General features: G+C 33.9%; 1 long non-coding RNA gene across 1 annotated transcript; it reads left to right on the top strand.

The window, feature by feature from the left end:
• Nucleotides 1-257: 257 nt before the first annotated feature.
• Nucleotides 258-1,089, top strand: LOC107058872 (uncharacterized). The gene is made up of 3 exons (XR_001472385.1): nucleotides 258-337; nucleotides 423-495; nucleotides 763-1,089. It is a non-coding gene; the product is annotated as an uncharacterized lncRNA (long non-coding RNA).
• Nucleotides 1,090-18,856: the final 17,767 nt, after the last annotated feature.

Genomic DNA, 18,856 nt, shown 5'->3' on the forward strand with positions numbered 1-18,856 from the left:
ATGCTGAAATAGGGTAGTCCATTATGGTGGACAATATCAAAGAGCATAAGAAGAAAAAGAGGAGTAAGAATAAAAAAGCATGCGAGAAAAGGCAAGATACTGGTCCCGAAGAAAGAGAGTCTTCAACACAAGAAAACCAAGTGGACGAAAAACAGAAGGAACTTTCCTCTTTCTGGTTTAAACTTGTACCACAGGGAGGCAAGTAAGTACCAATATATATACCAGGCACATTGCTCGAAGGTTCTTGTCTCATTAATCTGACATAACTTTTTTCTTTTACTCTTGGCAGGAAGGGACTTAGATTGCCTCCCCTTGACAGGCCCAATATCCATCTCAAGTAAGATTTTCTGCACACAACATTGATTTAAAACTCATGCTCATCACCACGTAAAATGAAATGAGTGATTTTGAATCATTTGCAGGGACAGTAGCGCCACTGTAACTTTAATCCAGAAGTTCATTGCACAGAAGCTAAATTTGAATGATCATACTGAGGTAATGATTTTATAAGCTAAATTATGCATTTCTTTGAACTAGTTAGTTATATAAAATTCAAGAATTAGAAAATATATATACTAATACTTACTTAACATAGATAAAGGAACCTATGTTGAAACAGTTGACGATCTCTAATTAGAAAGACGAAACAAACATAAATAGGACAGTGAAACAGATTCTTGTTTTATACTACAGGAAGATATGTTGAAAATATTGCCACAGTACTGCTTTGCCACTGAATCGTCTTTATATCATTTTGTGCAGGTGGATGTTGTTTGCTGCGGTGAAAAGCTGAATGGAGATATGACGGTCAAGGACATTCAACTTAGATGGAAGTCACACCTTCCCAATTCTGGAAAGGGAAAGGTAAAATGGGAGTTGGAGCAGGCTATGACTCAGCTAGGATACATCAGAAGCAAGAAGCTTCAAAATCCACCCAAAAAATAAGTAGTGTGGCTACTGGCATCATGGCATAGAAGAAGTGAACTTCCTATATCACAACAGACTTAAAAACTTATCAGTAGACAATTTTTGTACTTGCATAATAATAGCCTCAGCTCAGCTATTAGTACCTTAATTCTCTGCTTTATTATCGGCAAACAATCTATGCTTTCGACTTGTGTTTCCTAGTTTCCTACCAAATATTATGCTATGGAAGTGAAGCTATTTGATACTGTTCTACCTATCTGATTTCATCATAGGAGTTGACACCCCTCCAATTGCTCTATTTTTTCATCCCATTCATTAGTGTTTGACATACAATTTGTCATATTAAGCACAGATAGTCATATCAAATATTGATTATTTATAATTCGACATAACAGTATTAATTCCTCTAGTAGTTCCAATGTTAGTTCATTCATATATAATTGTACTACACTTAATGAAAGTTTGAATCTGAATGGTTTAGACCTTAGGTCATAGAGTACATTTGTTATCATTAAGATTTAAGCATTTAATTAATCATTAAGATCTTCAACAAAGTCTTAATATCTTGTGTGGATAATATTCATTACCACTCTATCCACAATCACTAACCATCACCATTATTGTTGTCAATCACCAACCATCTTTGTTATCACGACCACCATTGGCAACCAACATCACTGCCAACCACTTTATACAAGCTCATTCGAAGGCAAATATCATTACACGTTCTATCATATGGAATACCATGAACTCAATGTTTGGTGAAAAATTATATTATACTTATTGGTTTGAACCCCTATTATATGTTTTGATAAAGGTACAATTGTTGAGTTCAAAAAAGATCATGAGCTAGATTTGCTTCGTCTAGCTTCATATTACCTATACTCTAGGAAGAGGCCTTGTAACATTATACTTGTGGTGATTAGGAATACGGGGTGGGGATACGATGGTGCTTTATAACATGGTAAAAGTTTTTACGTGCTCTGCCCCATTTTTTTTACCATATTGCTCTACTTATAACCACCCCAACCCACATGACTAACTCTATACAATTTAGTATTCTCTTTTTTTTTTTTTTTACATTTAACTCGCCTACCACTTCATCTTACTTTTGATATTAAAAAAAATAGATTTGTCCCGCATAAAACTCTCTTACACTACCCAGATTATGAGTTTCTCACAATGCACCACCTTCTCACTGCCATATCTTTTAATGTGGTGATTTGCTTTTCACAATGAAATGGTATAAATTAAATGGAAAAGGAGATTACAACATGTGGAATCATGATAAAAGTTCATGTAGCCAACCAACTGTACTGGCAAAACTCCTCTCTAAATGAATTATCTACAATGCTTTATTTTACTATTTAGTAACTAGATTCACTGCACGTGCGTTGCACGTGTAGGTTAAGTCCTGAGATCCCTATACACGAGATATTTTATCTTTTTATGTATATTTTAGGTTTTCAACATATCAATATGTATTTAATATTACACTACATCATACTAAGTGAATGTCCAATCTATTTGCCTTCTTGCTTGTTGGGCATGTAGTGACGAACGTCGTATGCTTAAATTGTTATTAGGCAATTTGTTAGTAAGTAATTGTGCACGAATTAACATTTTTTCCTCTTAGTTATGTCGTGTCATAGTGCAACACATAGTTTTCCATGCGAGAAAGCATGTTGTGGTAGGTATACTCCTACATTTGACATCTTTTGTCCTTTATCTTTATTTATCATCATTGCAAAAACATAGACGTATTGGAAATTGTTTCCGAATAAATTTAAAAGGGTATCCTTCATTTTCGTGGGGGGGAGGCGGGGGTGATAGTTGTATTGTTGGAGTAAACACATGTTTTGTGGCATATTGATCTGTTGTTTTTCTGCATGTATGACATTCTCGTTAGAGCCTCTACAAATAAACATGTCCCATTGCATAAGCCATTTGAGGGGTCCATTTTTCTCAGCAGCATGATTGGCACATTCTCTTTCAAAATTAACCTAATGTATAAAATTAACAGAATCATCAATTTTTATGTATATGTTATTAGGTAATTCTTTTCTTTCTTTTGTGCTATGAAGTATCACAATAAGATAACTGTAAAAGTTAAGATGAATTAGACAACATACCTATGAGGCGGAGTCCATTGGGCGTTAAGGTGCAAATCCAATCTATATAATGCATCGAGAGGAAAAAAAAAGGCCATTCCTTTATATAATGTTTACAAACATAATTTATTAAGTAATGAAATACCTTTGAGTATGGACTTATAAAAGGTAAAAGTATTTTTCCATATTCCTTCTTTAACGCCATTAATGCTCTCAGCACAATTAGATACTTCTATCAGTATTTAACTATTGATTGTTGTTCCTGCATTTGGCTGCCAACGCAGAACCCTAACAACAAACAAAGTAACAAACTGTACACCTAAACATACACACCAAAAACTTTCAAAAATGTTATGTTTCTAATGAATTCAAAATCTTTACCATTTGAGTGGCATGTTGTTATTGCAAGTACAGTTTCCTTTTTCCTCCTAACAAAAAATTCATCCAAAAAGAAAAAATATTTTGGCTAATACAAGGAAAGATAAGAGAATGAATCTTAAAGTAGTTGAAAGTGTCGGAAAGAATAAAACTGTATTTATAGTTGACAAGTACCTTGAACAAAAATCAAGTCATTAAATTCATGTCATATTTGGATTTTGTTACTAAAATTTCAACAAATTTACCTTTTATGGTTAAACTTATTAGATAATCAAAATAGTATTTCTTTCACCTTAATATTTTTTCCTGATTAGCATTGAAGATAGAAAGAAAGAATAATAAATATTCATCCTAAAAATGTAGGTCAACATCATATTTTGTCCAAATCGTATCTAGTCTATATATTTATTTCTCTTCATTAATATACCGTTTTATAAGAGGAAAAATTATGCTTTGAAGGATGAAAAACAAGTCAAAGATTTCATGCACGAATAGGAATTATTTTTATTAAAATAAAGTATGTACTATATTTATTTCATTTTATATGATACAATATTTCTTTTATACTTATTAGGTAATTAAAATTGTATTTTCATTCCTTGTAAAATCAACAGTTTTTCTTAATCTTCCTCAAAGATAGAAATAGAATATTAATAAATATTTATCCTTAAATGTAGTTCTGAATAAAATTTACATATTTATTTTTATTAATTAATATACCAATTAAAAAAGATGTTTTGAAGGATCAAACAAGTCAAAACATTCATGCACAAATATGAATCGTTTATAGTAATATAAAGTATATGCTATCTTTATTTCATCTTATATAATACAATTCTATATTAGGAGTCAAATAATTTCTATCCAAAATTCTTGTCTACCTTACATGCTTTTAATTATAAATTTTCGACTTAAAGTTAATTTTTTTAAAAAAAAATTAATTTTATTTTTTAATAAGAAAAATGGTACACGTAAAATTTGTCAACAATGTCAATTATAAGAATCAATATTTTTTCCAGATCACCTATCGCATTCGGAGTGTTACACTATTTTATTGTAATTAAAAGAGTTTACTTATTTAATTGTCTACTTATAAGTTTTCTCTTAATCCTGGCTAGTGAAATATCGACCAGGTAGGATGAGGATGAAGTGCAGATCAACTACTGTATGATCATTCAGCTTCAAAATCATACAAAGAGCCTGTTTAGATTAGCTTACTATAAATTAACAACGTGTAAATTTAAGTGCAAAAATTAATTTTATAAATAAATTGTTACAAGTTCGGATAGAGGTGATGAAACCGATAATAAAAAGTAGATGTGTTTGGCAAAAAATACTATTAAGTTGTGCTACTATTAAAATGACTGAAAGACCCTAAATATTGTCAAAAAATTATATATTAAAACTAATTCTTTATACAAAAGAACGGATGGCATATACCAATCAAAGAAATTTGTAATACCTAAGGGAATAAGTTGTTGAACTTTTTTTGTGTGTGGAAAAATGGGAAAATCTAGAAGGCCTCAATTTCAAGTTCAATAGCATTTTAGACATTCCACATTCATTGGTTGAACTTACATATTGATGAATATTATTTTTATTATCAAGAACTTATTGTAAGGTGATGAACTCCAAAGAAAATTTATCTTTTGTTATATTGAAAATGATGTCATTATTGTATTTGTTGCAAGGTAAAGGAAAGGACACGTATATGACTAGAACTCATCAATGCTACAGTTGCAAAGGAATATTGTCATAATGCTAGCAATTGTAGCAAGAATTTCTATAATTAGTGTAAATAACAAGGACACATTATCAAAGAGTATCCAACGTGCCCTCAAAATCGTAGGGCCAGTGCTTTTCAAGGTGGGATAAATGGTTCCACTATTGATAACTCATCTTCAGGACAAGTTCTTACTCCTAAAATGGTACAACAAATGATAGTGCCATCCTTTCAACACTGGTATTACAAGGTAATGATATTACATCTAATTTTTTGATTGTTCATTCGGGTGCTTTCAATCATATGGCAACTCAACGAGCATCCTAAAATATGTTCGTAAGTATCAAGGTCCATCACAAATACAAATTGTCAATTGTAGTAATTTATCCATTAACAAGGTTGGAGACATTACTCAACTTTCAAGAATGTTTTTATTTCACCAAAGCTCTCAACTAGTCTTATTTCAGTTGGACAATTAATGGTAGATAACAATTATTATGTGAATTTTTCTCGTAATGGTTGTCTACAGGATCAACTGTTGGAGATGATAATCGCGAAGGGGCCTAAAGTTGGACGATTGTTTTCTATATCGTTTTTCGTTCCTCATGGTCTATCTTTTGATTGTACTTCTACTCCTAGTAAGACTGAGGTTTGACATAAGCGTTTAGGACATCTAAATTTTGTTGTGTTTTTTCATTTATTAAATTCTAGTTTATTGGTAAACAAAAATCAATTTTCAGCTGCTTAAAGAGAGTGAGATATCCGCGCCTCAGCCTGAAGAGATTTTTATTTCTTCATTTTATTTTCAATTGAAATCTTGTATTTTTGTTATCTTGTAAATTTTGCACTGACAATAACTATTACTACTATAACAATATTGCACTTATAAATAAACTAATCCTAGTCGTAATTTAATCCTAGTCGACTTCAGCGCTAGTAAAAAAATTAGTAGCAGCCTAGTCGATATAAGTAGCCTAGTTCTAATGTGACTCTAATTCTACTTGTTAGTTGATTGGACCATATTGTTCGACCTGTTCCATATATTCAGTTTCCCTTATCTTCAGCACTTAACCTCAAGCTAGAGAGTGGAGGATCAATTCCTCCTAGTTTGCTTCGAAACCCAACAAAGAATCGCTTCATCAATGTTTTGGTATGAAACAAGTGATAAGGGGTGTTTTCTTGCATTGTGGCTGGTTATCATGTGATGCACAGATTGACATCATCTAATGTTTGTGGTAGTTCATATGTAGATTGATAAAAGTAGTCCCACCTATAAAACACTTAAGAACAATGTGGTAATTCCTAACACAGATGTGACATGACTTAGTATTATTCCTCTCTTTATTCCACTTGAAAAACTATGATTGTTCGGAGAAATTGCTCCATATTGATTGTTCTGAGAATGCGTTCCCTGTCCAGCAGCCTAAAAGCCTCTTCCTGTGGAGTTGAAGTGGTTGTTTTCTCTTCTTCTGCCCTTTTGGGCAGAGAATGACATGTTATTAATGTGGCGCTTCTTCTTCATCTTCCATTATATCAAAACTCATGAGAAATTAGCAAATTGATTAAAGGTGGGATATGGTGCCTTACCTTTCATGAAAGTCTTGAAGGTCTTGTACTTGAGTCCTAAACCTTTATCGAAATTGATTAGTTTGTATTTTTATCCGCATGTTTATGAATGGCTGCAAGGCCATCACATATGACTTTGAATTCCTTGATGTATTCATCAATATTTTTTGTTCCTAGCTTAACACTTTGCAATTGTTGTTTGAGGTGAAACTCCTTATCTAGTGTTGTTTGAAGATACACTTCTTCCAAGCATTTTCATATCTCCTTGGAAGTTGAGCTGCCCACAATTACGTTCATGTTTTCTTTTCTTTCAAGATGCATGAGATCCAAATCCTTAGCAACACATCTTTCTTTTTCTGATCATTAATGTTGCTAATATATTTTGCATCCTTCTCAACAACTATAACTTTCTCAGCAGTCTTGTCATTCCTCGAGCCTACACCCTAGGCGGGAATTGGCACTCGAGAACCATTGCTGGCCCTAAGTGAACCCTTGGCCTGGCTTACTTACTCAGTGGAAGATTTAAAAGACAACTTTATAACTCAAACTTAGAATGTATAAATGGAAACATTCACTGGCCATAAAGGCAACTCAAGTCTTAACATAACAAATAACAATGTAAAGACAACTGAACTACTAACTGTCTATGAAGCTTCTAAAACAAGGAGAGATGTCGGGACAAGACCCCGGATCATCCTAACAACTAAAAATACTAAAGCAAATGATAGAGGCGTCCTCCGGATAGCAATGAGGCTCACCAACTAACTCTGAGTGCTCAACTGGATCAACGAGGCGCTGGATGCTGATCCTGGTTACATGTGTCTGCATCATAAAATGATGCAGGCCAAATGGCATTAGTACATTAAATGTACGAGTATGCGAGGGGAATGCTAAACAAGACATAAGATTGAAAAGAATCTGAAATGAACACTTACCTTGGCTTTACTCAACTCTTGAATAACTCGACTCAAATGCAAAGTAAAACAACAATAATGGTGCAATTATACAAGTCATTTTAAACAGTAATAGCAACTCAATTTGTTAAAGAAAGGCAACAACAACTCAGTTTACATGTAAAGTAATATAATACTGTGGGAGTTTCTCTAACCGACAACCATCACTATGAGCCTAAGCGATGATACATCGTCTTGCCCACGCTGCCAGAATTGTCCTATACTTTGCCGTCAAATAGAACGCCTTAACTAAGTGGATCCACTAGTCTATGCTAAAAGCCACTAAGTAATCATCTAAAAAGTATGATCCTTTCTACCCATGATGGCTACATGGTTTATGGAGACTTGAGTTATTCTGAACTCGCGTCCCCATATCGGTACTCAATACTACTCCCAAAATATACTCAGCTCATATGTTTTTAAAACAAAACTCTTTCTTTGGTTTGAGATAATTACTCAAAACTTAGCTTAAAAGCTCTCTTGGAAATCAGTGTTTCCTTTATTGCTCAAATGTGAAAAACATTTTAACTCTTGAGAATACTTAGTTCCCGTATAATCTTTGAAGAAATGAACTTTACTCTTACTCTTTACTCAACTCAAAGCGTAACTCTTAAAACAAAGTTAAAACGTTTGCAAAAGACTTCTGAAATGTCTAAGAATTCTCTAGACTTGGCTCTTAACTTTCCTTGAATTTGAATTTATGGATTCAAGGATTGTCATTGGTGATACGAAGGATCTAATGATGTTTAGAAGTGTTTTTAGATAGTTAAACATGAGAAACGATCAAGAAATCACTGTCTGGAAACAAGTCCGCGACGTGGAGATGCATTTAAATATTTGATCGCGAAGTTTATTTTTGAAACAGAGGAGTCCGCATCTTCTCCGCGATGCGGAGGTTATTTATGTGCACTATGGAAGCAAGTCCGCGACGTGGACTTGCGTGCCAAAACCTGCTCGACTTTTTCCTTCTTCATTTTCTCACCCCAATTTGCCTAAATCCTATTCTTTTTCTCAATCCCTCTATAGATCCAAATACCCAGTATATATATACAAGAATCTAACTCAAAAAAACTCTTAATTCAACACGGTTCCATCATGAACTCCACAATCCCATCAAATCTCAAGACTAAAGCAAACTTCAAGAACATAATTCAAGAACATCCTACTATCAACTTTCTAGAAACGAATTTCACTGAAACAAACATGATTGGCATGTGGGTGAAAGAACCCAACGCTATGAAAGTATTTTGAAAGGATCAAACAAGTTAAAACATTCATGCACAAATATGAATCGTTTATAGTAAAATAAAGTATATACTATCTTTATTTCATCTTATATAATACAAATTTATATTAGGAGTCAAATAATTTCTATCCAAAATTCTTATCTACCTTACATGCTTTTAATTATAAATTTCCGACTTAAGGTTACTTTAAAAAAAAAAATTGATTTTATTTTTTAATAAGAAAAATGGTACACGTAAAATTTGTCAACAATGTCAACTATAAGAATTTGTATAGTAGCCAAGATATTCAATAGCTTTTCCACATGACCTATCGCATTTGGAGTGTTACACTATTTTAAGGTAATTAAAAGAAATTACTTATTTAATTGTTTATTTATAAGTTTTCTCTTAATCTTGGCTAGTGAAAGATCGACCAGGCAGGATGAGGATGAAGTGCAGATCAACTAATGTATGATCATCAAAATCATACAAAGAGCCTGTTTGGATTAGCTAACTATAAATTAACAACATGTAAATTTAGTGTGAAAATTAATTTTATAAATAAATTGTTACAAGTTTGGATAGAGGTGCTGAAACCGATAATAAAAAGTTGATGTGTTTGGCAAAAAATACTATTATGTTGTTCTACTATTAAAATGACTGAAAGACCCTAAATATTGTCAAAAAAATTATATATTAAAACTAATTCTTTATAAAAGAATGAATGTCATATACCAATCAAAGAAATTAGTAATACCAAAGACAATAAGTTGTTGAACTTTTTTTGTGTGTGGAAAAATGGGAAAATGTAGAAGGCCTCAATTTCAAGTTCGATAGCATTTTAGACATTCCACATTCATTGTTTGAACTTACATATTGATCAATATTATTTTTATTATCAAGAACTTATTGTAAGGTGATGAACTCCAAAGAAAATTTATCTCTTGTTATATTGAAAATGATGTCATTGTTGTATTTGTTGCTCAAGGTAAAGGAAAGGACATGGATATGACAAGAACTCATCAATGCTACAGTTGCAAAGGAATATGGTCATATCGCTAGCAATTGTAGCAAGACGTTCTGTAATTATTGTAAATAACAAGACACATTATCAAAGAATATCCCACACGCCCTAAAAATCGTAGGGTCAGTGCTTTTAAAGTTGGGATAAATAGTTTCACTACTGATAACTCATCTTCAGGACAAGTTCTTACTTCTAAAATGGTACAACAAATGATAGTGTCATTCTTTCAGCACTTGTATAACAAGGTAATGATGTTACATCTAATTTTTGGATTGTTAATTCGGGTGCTTTCAATTATATGACCATCTAAATGAGCACCCTAAAACATGTTCGTAAGTATCAAGGTCCATCACAAATACAAATTGTCAACGGTGGTAATTTATCCATTACCAAGGTTGGAGACATTACTCCAACTTTCAAGAATGTTTTTATTTCATCAAAGTTCTCAACTAGTCTTATTTCAGCTAGACAATTGGTAGATAACAATTGTGATGTGCATTTTTCTCGTAATGGTTGGTTTGTGCAGGATCAAGTGTAGAAGACGATAATCGCGAAGGGCCCTAAAGTTGAACGATTGTTTCCTATACATTTTTTCATTCCTCTTGATTTATCTTTTGCTTGTACTTCTACTGCTAGTAAGATTGAGGTTTGGCATAAGCATCTAGGACATCTAAATTTTTGTTTTGTTGTTTCATTTATTAAATTCTAGTTTATTGGTAAACAAAAATCAATTTTCAGCTGCTTCCATTGATTGTTCTACTTTTAAATTAGGCAAAATTAAAACTCTTCATTTTCCTAATTTTGGTAGTCCTGCTACAAGGCGTTTTGATGTCATTCCATAGAGATGTTTGGGGCATTTCACCAATTATTTCTCATTCTCATTTCAAATAATTTGTGACATTCATAGATAATTATATTCGGTTTACATGAGTGTATTTTCTTCGATCCAAATGTGAGGTATTCTCCATGTTCAAGACAATTTTGGCTTACTTTGAGACTTAGTTTTCTACGAGCATCAAATTATTAAGATCTGATTCTGGTGGAGAATATATGTCTTATGAATTCAAAAAGTCTTTCTTGACAAAGGAATTGTCTCACAACGCTCTTACGGATATACAACACAATAAAATGGAGTTGATGAGTGTAAAAATTGTCATCTTTTAGATGTCACTCGTACATTATTGATTGAGTCCTCTCTACCATCTAAATACTAGATGGAAGCTTTGTCTACTACTGTCTATTTAATTAATAGACTTCCATCTAAAGTGCTAAATCTTGAGTCTCCATACTTCGTCCCAATAATTAAAATCCTAACTCCAGCTGCAGCGGATCCAACATTAGTATTTGCTGGAATTGGAGCCCGCTGATTGTTCTTGTTGGCAACACTCTGAGTCAACATCTGAATGGCGTTCCGAAATTCTGCATTCGAAACTTCTTGATCTAGGACTGAAGGAGCTGCGTTTGCGTTCCTAATATTCGCATTCCTAGCGTTAGCTCTGCGATGAGGCATGATCACTAAATAGTAGAACGTCGAGTTAGAATGGAATTAGATCATACCTTACGCACGATAAGAGTAACAAGAAAATGAAGATTTTTCCTAAAACGCTTTGTAGCCTCCCTCTCATTAGATGTGGTGCACTTCACACCCATGACAAGGACTCTACTTAGTGCAGCTTTGTAGACATCCTAGGACTCTTAAACCTAATGCTCTGATACCAAGTTTGTCAAGCCCCGAGCTACCCCCAAGACGCGTACACGGGACCTAGGATCACAAGTGACCCCAAGCTAACCCTGATGGCATGACATGAACATACTAAGAAATATAATAACTGATGCGGAAGCTAAATCATGAAGATGAAAGTGATGGGGAATACCCACATACTAAACTGAATATATCAAATTTGAGAGTTTTAATACAAAAGAAATATCAAACTCAAATACTAAGCTGAATCTAACAATGTCTGAAATAAGCCTCTAAACTGACTAGAAATATTAGGACATGCCCCAACTAGATCTAGCAAAACTGCAACTAAAGACTAAAAGCGATAAAGATAAATATGTCACTAGTCCTCGAAGAATGAGGACTCACCACTGATGCTGCTGAACTGAAGATTGGGAACCGATCTAAGCGTGATCTGGATGCTAAGAACCTGAACCTACATCATGAGAAGATGTAGCGCAGAGTATGTGTTAGTACTTGAAAGGTACTGAGCATGTAGGATAGAATAAAGCTGAAATAAACATATAACTGAACAAGCAATAAAGCAAGAACATAATCTGAACATTATATAGATACTGAATACTGAACTAACTAAATGCAATGACCAAATAATAACATGCTGAGACTGAATATTGACTTTACTGACATGTGGTCAATGCAATGGAGTCTGACTGAACTGTGGGAGCTACTAATAACCAATAATAAAACCACATGAGCAAAATGTGGATTCCGATGTATACGCCCCATCGAGAGGACCCAATACACCCGGCCAAAGGTGTAGAGGCATGTTGTCGTGATAACAAAAATGATGCCCACAGAGGGGACTTACAACCTACGTGACTCGTAGTTCCTGGACTATATGGGTGACTGACCCTAGTCCAACTCAGTATTATTCTACTCCCAATAGATTAAATGATCAACACATTAAGACTGAATTCTATGATATACTGGATAGCTCAAAACTGATATGCAAACTGGGAATGCACATTAATATACTGATAATGACACATTCAAGACTGAGGCATGTATATCTGAAATACTGAAATATCTGACCTAGTATGTGTAATTCAAGAACTAAAGAAATACATAGCTAAGGTTCTGAAATTTATGCAATAACGAAGTAATAACATGATAATCTGATTTGGTCCAGGAGCTGAGGGTTCTGGGGTCCGGTCCACGAACCCCTACCATGGCCCGTGTGGAGGACCACTGACTGTGAAGGTCCCCATGGTCCTCACTTAGGTAGAGGTCTGTAGGCTCAGGTCTGGGAGCCTACTGGATAGCCTTCACGGACCACTCCACGACTCGTGTGAGGGACCACGGACCATGAAGGCCCTCGTTGTCTTCACTTGGGAGTGGAGGTCTAAGGGGCTGGCTAGGGGGGGTACTACCTCGACTCTGCGGACGTCACCACGGACCGTGAAGGTGCCCGTGGTTTGATGTCTGTGCCTAGTGACTTCCAAGTCATGACCACGGGCAAGTCAATGGACCGTGGACCTTATCACGGTTCGTGAACAATGCCGTGGTTCACTGCTTCAGGTAAGTTCTGCATTTTTTTTCCAGGTCTGGTTTTCGAGGTGTTACAGTGATGATACAACATCTCACCCACGCTGCCAGAACTGTCTTATACCTTGTTGGGGTACAAAACAACTCAACTAAGTGGATCCACTAAGTTATGCTTAAAAGCAATAAGAAATCATTTAAAAGTACAATCCTTTACCCATGTTGGCTACATGGTTTATGGGGAATATGAGTTGTATGAACTCATCCCCATATCGATGCTCAATACTACTCCCAATAAATATATACTCATGCTCAATGTTAAAACATTCTCTTTCCCAATTTGAGGTAATTACTCAAAAGATCCTCCTAAAAGAGGTAATGCTTTAAAATATATCTGAACTCATAATCCTATTTTCTCTTAAACTCACTTTAGTTTTGATTGTAAATTAAGACATGTGATTAGAACATGTAGGAACTCTCAAGAATTAATGGAGCCTTTAGGAGCTAATACAAAGAAGGAAACGTAGTCACGACTCAAAGGAATACGTCCCATTATTAAGACTTTATATTTAGACTCCTCCTGTTATTTTTAGTATTATATTTTATTTTCATTTTATATTTGGCCCACGTGCTGACGCAACCCATATTGTTCATGTAACACCCCAAAAATGTTTTTTGAGCCAAGACTCGAACCATGTTTCGTTGTGAGTAAGATTATACCAAGGAATTCAAAATTTCTTAAGTATTAAGATCACTAGATATAGAACCTTGAGTTCCAAAAATAATTAAAGAGAATTCATTCATGTCATTCCTAGGTTCTTCTAAGTTTTAGGTCAACTTACAATGACCATAACCTTCAGTACAGGATGAATTAGGTGGGCTACAAGATATCAAATAAAAGATCTCTCAGTCCTCTTTCCAACGTCACCGAGTTTGCTAATTTTCGAGTTCGTATGAGGAAGATATTCCCTTTTTAAGTCAGGCTGTCCATTTAAGGAAAGTTACCCGAAAATAGGAGGGGTATTTTAGTCTTTTCCTTACCTCACTTATTCTAAACGCGAATTTCACTCAATTAAGGGTCTAAACTGATTAGAATCATTTTTATTCATCCCCAAAAGCGTTTAGGGTTTTAGAGAGAAGATTCAAGAGGAGAAAAAGTTTAAAGTTTCAAGCGTTCGTTCAAGAAATTCTTTGAGGTATGTAAGCTTCCATAGTGTTGGGTTTGTTCACCCACATGTCAATCAGGAGTTTCTTCTGCGAATCTATCCATAAATAATGGGCAATTTAATTTCTTGATGAGTTCTTGATAAGTGTTCTTGAAGTTTCCTTATCGATTAAGTTTTGATGTAAGATTCTACTTGGATCAACTTCAAACGACCATATCTCTTAGAATATAAAGAGTTACGTAATCCATAACCTATCAAATTGGAGTTATTTGAATCTACTTTCCAACGCCACTAATTTCGCGTCAATCCAATTTCTGAGTAAAAAGTTATGAATATTTTAGTAACCTGATACAGTGTTGTTACGAATTAGCCGACGGGAAAACATTAAAAAGGGTCATTTTGTTTTTTACCTCCAAGAAAACCCTAAACGGATTTCTTGACTAATAAAAGACTCAAAACAATCATATTTTCATCTTTTAATCCATCATTCTCTTCTCTCTCAAATCCAAAGGCAAAACCTTAAGGAAAAATCAAAGTAGAAGACTCCATTCAAGATTCTTTCAATCTTTTCAAGATTCTTCTTCAAGGTAAGGTTTTTTCTCCAAGAATTCCATTCTTTCCAACTCAAGTTCCTCCATATAATTATGAATCACAAATGAAAATCATAAATCTTGGGCATAGAGATTTCAAGAAACTAATTCAAGAATCTCAAGAAAGGTTTTCTTGATTGTTTACCTTCAAGCTAGGGTTTCAAGGTTTCTAATCAAATTCTTCTTCAAGATTTTTCAAAATTCTTCAAGAACCTTGTTCTTCCAGGTATGTAAGGCTGTCATAGTACTGGACTAGTTAGTCCTCATGCCCTACATCTTCTTTCAAATCAGTAAAAGAGAAATCTAGGATTCCACCCCAAGATTTGAGTATTCTTGATATAAGTTGATTTGAGTTCTTGAGTTCATGGTTCATTTAAAAATTCTATTCCTAATTATTGAGTTTCTATATTTTTATTGAGATCCTTGAGTTGATTTGTTCATGTCTATAATTCAGCATGAACCATATTTTGAGTTATAAATTTTGAAAAGCTTTTTTTAAAGCCAACACTTGAGTTCTTAAATAGTGTTTTGATGAAGTAAGTATGAGAATGAGAAGTGTTGTATACATGAGTCCATATTGTTATGTATACCCTTGAGTCAAGTCGTTCATGCCCATAAATTCCGCATGAACTCCATAAATTGAGTATCTTTGAAAGGAGTAGTATCTTTAAGTTCTAAGTTCTTGAGTATTGAGTTCCTAACCCTTTTGAGACTATATTCTTAATTGTGGGACTACTACATGTCACCCATGAAGGTCCTTGAGTTGAGTTGTTCATGCCCATAATTTCGCATGAACACTATGAGTCGAGCAGTCACGAGATGAGTAGTATCATTGAGTCCTCGAGTTCAGGAGTTGTTGAGTTTCGAGTATTGAGTTCTATATATATGGTTATTGAAAATCTTGAATTGAGTCGTCACGACCATAATTCGGCATGAACCCTATTTTGAGAAGTCTTTTACAACCACTTTAAACTTGTTATAAGACTTGAGCACTTGAGTTTGAGAAAGAATAGAGTTGAGTTCATTTTTCAAAATGAATATATGGGAACTAAGTATTCCCAAGAGTAAATGTTTTTACATCTAAGTAGAGAGGAAACACCGATTTCTAAAAGAGTTTTCTAAAACATGATTAGTATGACAATCGAGTATGGCATCAATGTCTAAGAAGTATAGTATCTAGTTATGTCATCAATGTTTAAGCAGTATGGTATCTAGTTATGCCATCAATGTTTAAGCAGTATGGTATCTAGATAAACCATCAATGTTTATGCAGTATGACTTCTCAAGTCATCAATGATCATATTAAATTTGATTTTGATATGTTTTTTAAAGTACTTTTCAAGTATGAATTGAGTAAGAGTATAAGGGGACTATGTATTCCCAGAGGTATCAAGTTTTACATTGATAAACGAGAAACTGAGATTTCTAAATGAATTATGAGTTCAAAAGATATTTCTAGAGCAGTTACCTCTTTTAAGAGGGTAGTTTGAGCAATTATCTCAAACCAGAGGAAGAGTTGTTATGTTTTTAAACATATGAGTTAGTATATTTTGGGAGTAGTATTGAGCACCGATATGAAGACGAGTTCGGATAACTCAAGTCTCCATGAACCATGTAGTTAACGTAGGTAGAAAGGGTCATACTTTTTATATGATTCCTTAATACTTTTTAGCATAGACTAGTGGATCCACTTAGTTGAAAGGTTCTATACCCCGGCAAAGTATAGGACAGTTTTGGCAGCGTGGGCGAGACGATGTATCATCACGTAGCTCATAGTGATGGTTGTCGGTTAGAGAATCTCCCACAGAGTTATATTGTATTTTTATATACAAACCGAGTTATTATTGTATTTTTGCATACAACTGATTTATTGTCTATTGTTTTTAAAAGCCTTTCATATATTACAATTTTTATTGCTGCTTTATCATGAGTTGAGTTGAGTATCTTTGAGTTGAGTATCTTATTCTTGAGTTGAGTTGAGTTGAGTTGAGTGAGTTGAGAAGAGGTAAGTATGTTTCCTTTTTATCAAGTTCAAGCCTATGTTTATGCTTTAGAATTCCCCTTACATCCTCGTACATTCCACGTACTGAGCCATTTGGCATACATCGTATGATGCAGATACAGGTATTCATGATCATCAACAGGCGCTTTGTTGAGGTCATGTGATATTCCAGTCAGCTTTAGTGAGCCTTTTCATATTCCGGAGGACTTCACCTTTATCTTATAGTTAGTAGTTTTGAGATTTCGTGAGTCTTGTCCCGATATCTTTGTGTAATAGTAGAGGCTTCATAGATAGACAGAGTTGAAAAGTTTTTTGTATTACTTTCTTTTGAGTATTGTTCAGACTTTCTTAAAGTTCACTATTGGATATTTAATTCAGTTTTAAGTTTCTGTATGCTAGAGTTAGTCTTCCGCTTGTAGCCAGCCAAGATGAGGGTTCGCTTGGGGACCATTAATGGTTCTCGAGTGCCGGCGACGTCCAGGGTGTAGGCTCGGATCGTGACAATTCAAACACCACATGAGGCTAACAGTCTTATTAAAACTTCGCTTAAAAGCCCTATTTTTAAATGGACTCTAAAAAACATAGTCGAACCCTGTCAAATCACGGGTTGAGTCGGACTGACCCAATGGTCTTAAACCTTATTGACGGCTCTACTCATTATTGATATATTTCATGTTTCTCACTGATTCAATTTAGGTTAGGCCTGAGAATTTCTTATTAGGATAACTTTTTTATTGATATTTTCTTTGTTGTTAAGTTCGGTTTGAGCTTTTCTCAATAGATCATTTTTTAATTAATTTTTCCTTTGTTACTCAAGTGAAAAATTCAATTCAGGTTAGGTTTGAGCTTTTTCAATCGATAATTTTTTTTATTGATTTTCCTTTTTTTCTCAAGTGATAGATTCAAATCAGATTAAATTTGAACTTCTCTGAATATATCATTTTTTTTATTGATTAACCTTATTTTTCTCAAGTGACAGATTCAACTTAGTTAGTTGTAGTATTTTCTCAATAGTTTAAATTTTTTAAACAATTTTTCCTTTGTTGCTCAAGTGGCAGATTCAACATAGGTTAGGTTTTCCCATCTCTTAATATATCAAAAAAAAAAAAATCTTGATTTTTTTTCCTTTTTTGTCCAAGTAATTGATCGAGTCATGTTAGTTTTGAGCTTTTCTCAACAGTTCAATTTTTGAAAAAAAATAGAACAATTGGTGTTCGGTTAGTTTGTGCACACCTTGACTATTCCACCAATTACCTACGTACTATATCTCACTAGCATAGGTACTGGGATATTTTACCCACCAAGGTTCACCTTATACGTTTTTCTCATTGAGATTTCAACCTTGGTATTCACGCTCTTGGATGTGAATCAGTCAATCATTTAGCGCATTCCTTCTTGCTAGCAATATTATTTATATTCTTGTTCAATGAAACTTATTGAGTAGGGTTTATAAGTTTTTTGGTTCCAAAAGATAAATTCCAGTGATGTAGTTTTACTCTAACCTTAAATGTTTTCTAATATCTCAACAACTAAGTTAAAAAAACTACCCTAATTAGATTTTCAAAAATTATGAAACATGAGAACCCTAACCTTGTGTTATGAAAGAGTAACGGTTACAGATGCTTGCAAAAAGTGTAGGAATCTATAATTAAACGACAATCATAGGTATAAGTACAAGATGTAGCTTAGTTCTAAATCCAATTTGAAGAGCAATAGATGTTATGTCACTTGCTCATTCTAGGTTATACTTAGAGATTGTACAACCTGAATCCTTTATCATTAAAGTGAAACTTGGCCTCAGCTTGCAACTAAACACTCCAAATTTGACGATGCACATCTAGACACCTCAACTCGTCTCCAACTTTTTGTTCAGTTGTGTTCATAGTTCTATGTATCCATGGTTTGTTGATGTACATTACATAATATTTTGGAGCGAACAATTTTTTAATAATTGAAAGAACATCATG

Source organism: Solanum tuberosum, unplaced genomic scaffold (assembly GCF_000226075.1).
Source record: "Solanum tuberosum cultivar DM 1-3 516 R44 unplaced genomic scaffold, SolTub_3.0 scf00677, whole genome shotgun sequence".
NCBI classification, from domain to species: domain Eukaryota; kingdom Viridiplantae; phylum Streptophyta; class Magnoliopsida; order Solanales; family Solanaceae; genus Solanum; species Solanum tuberosum.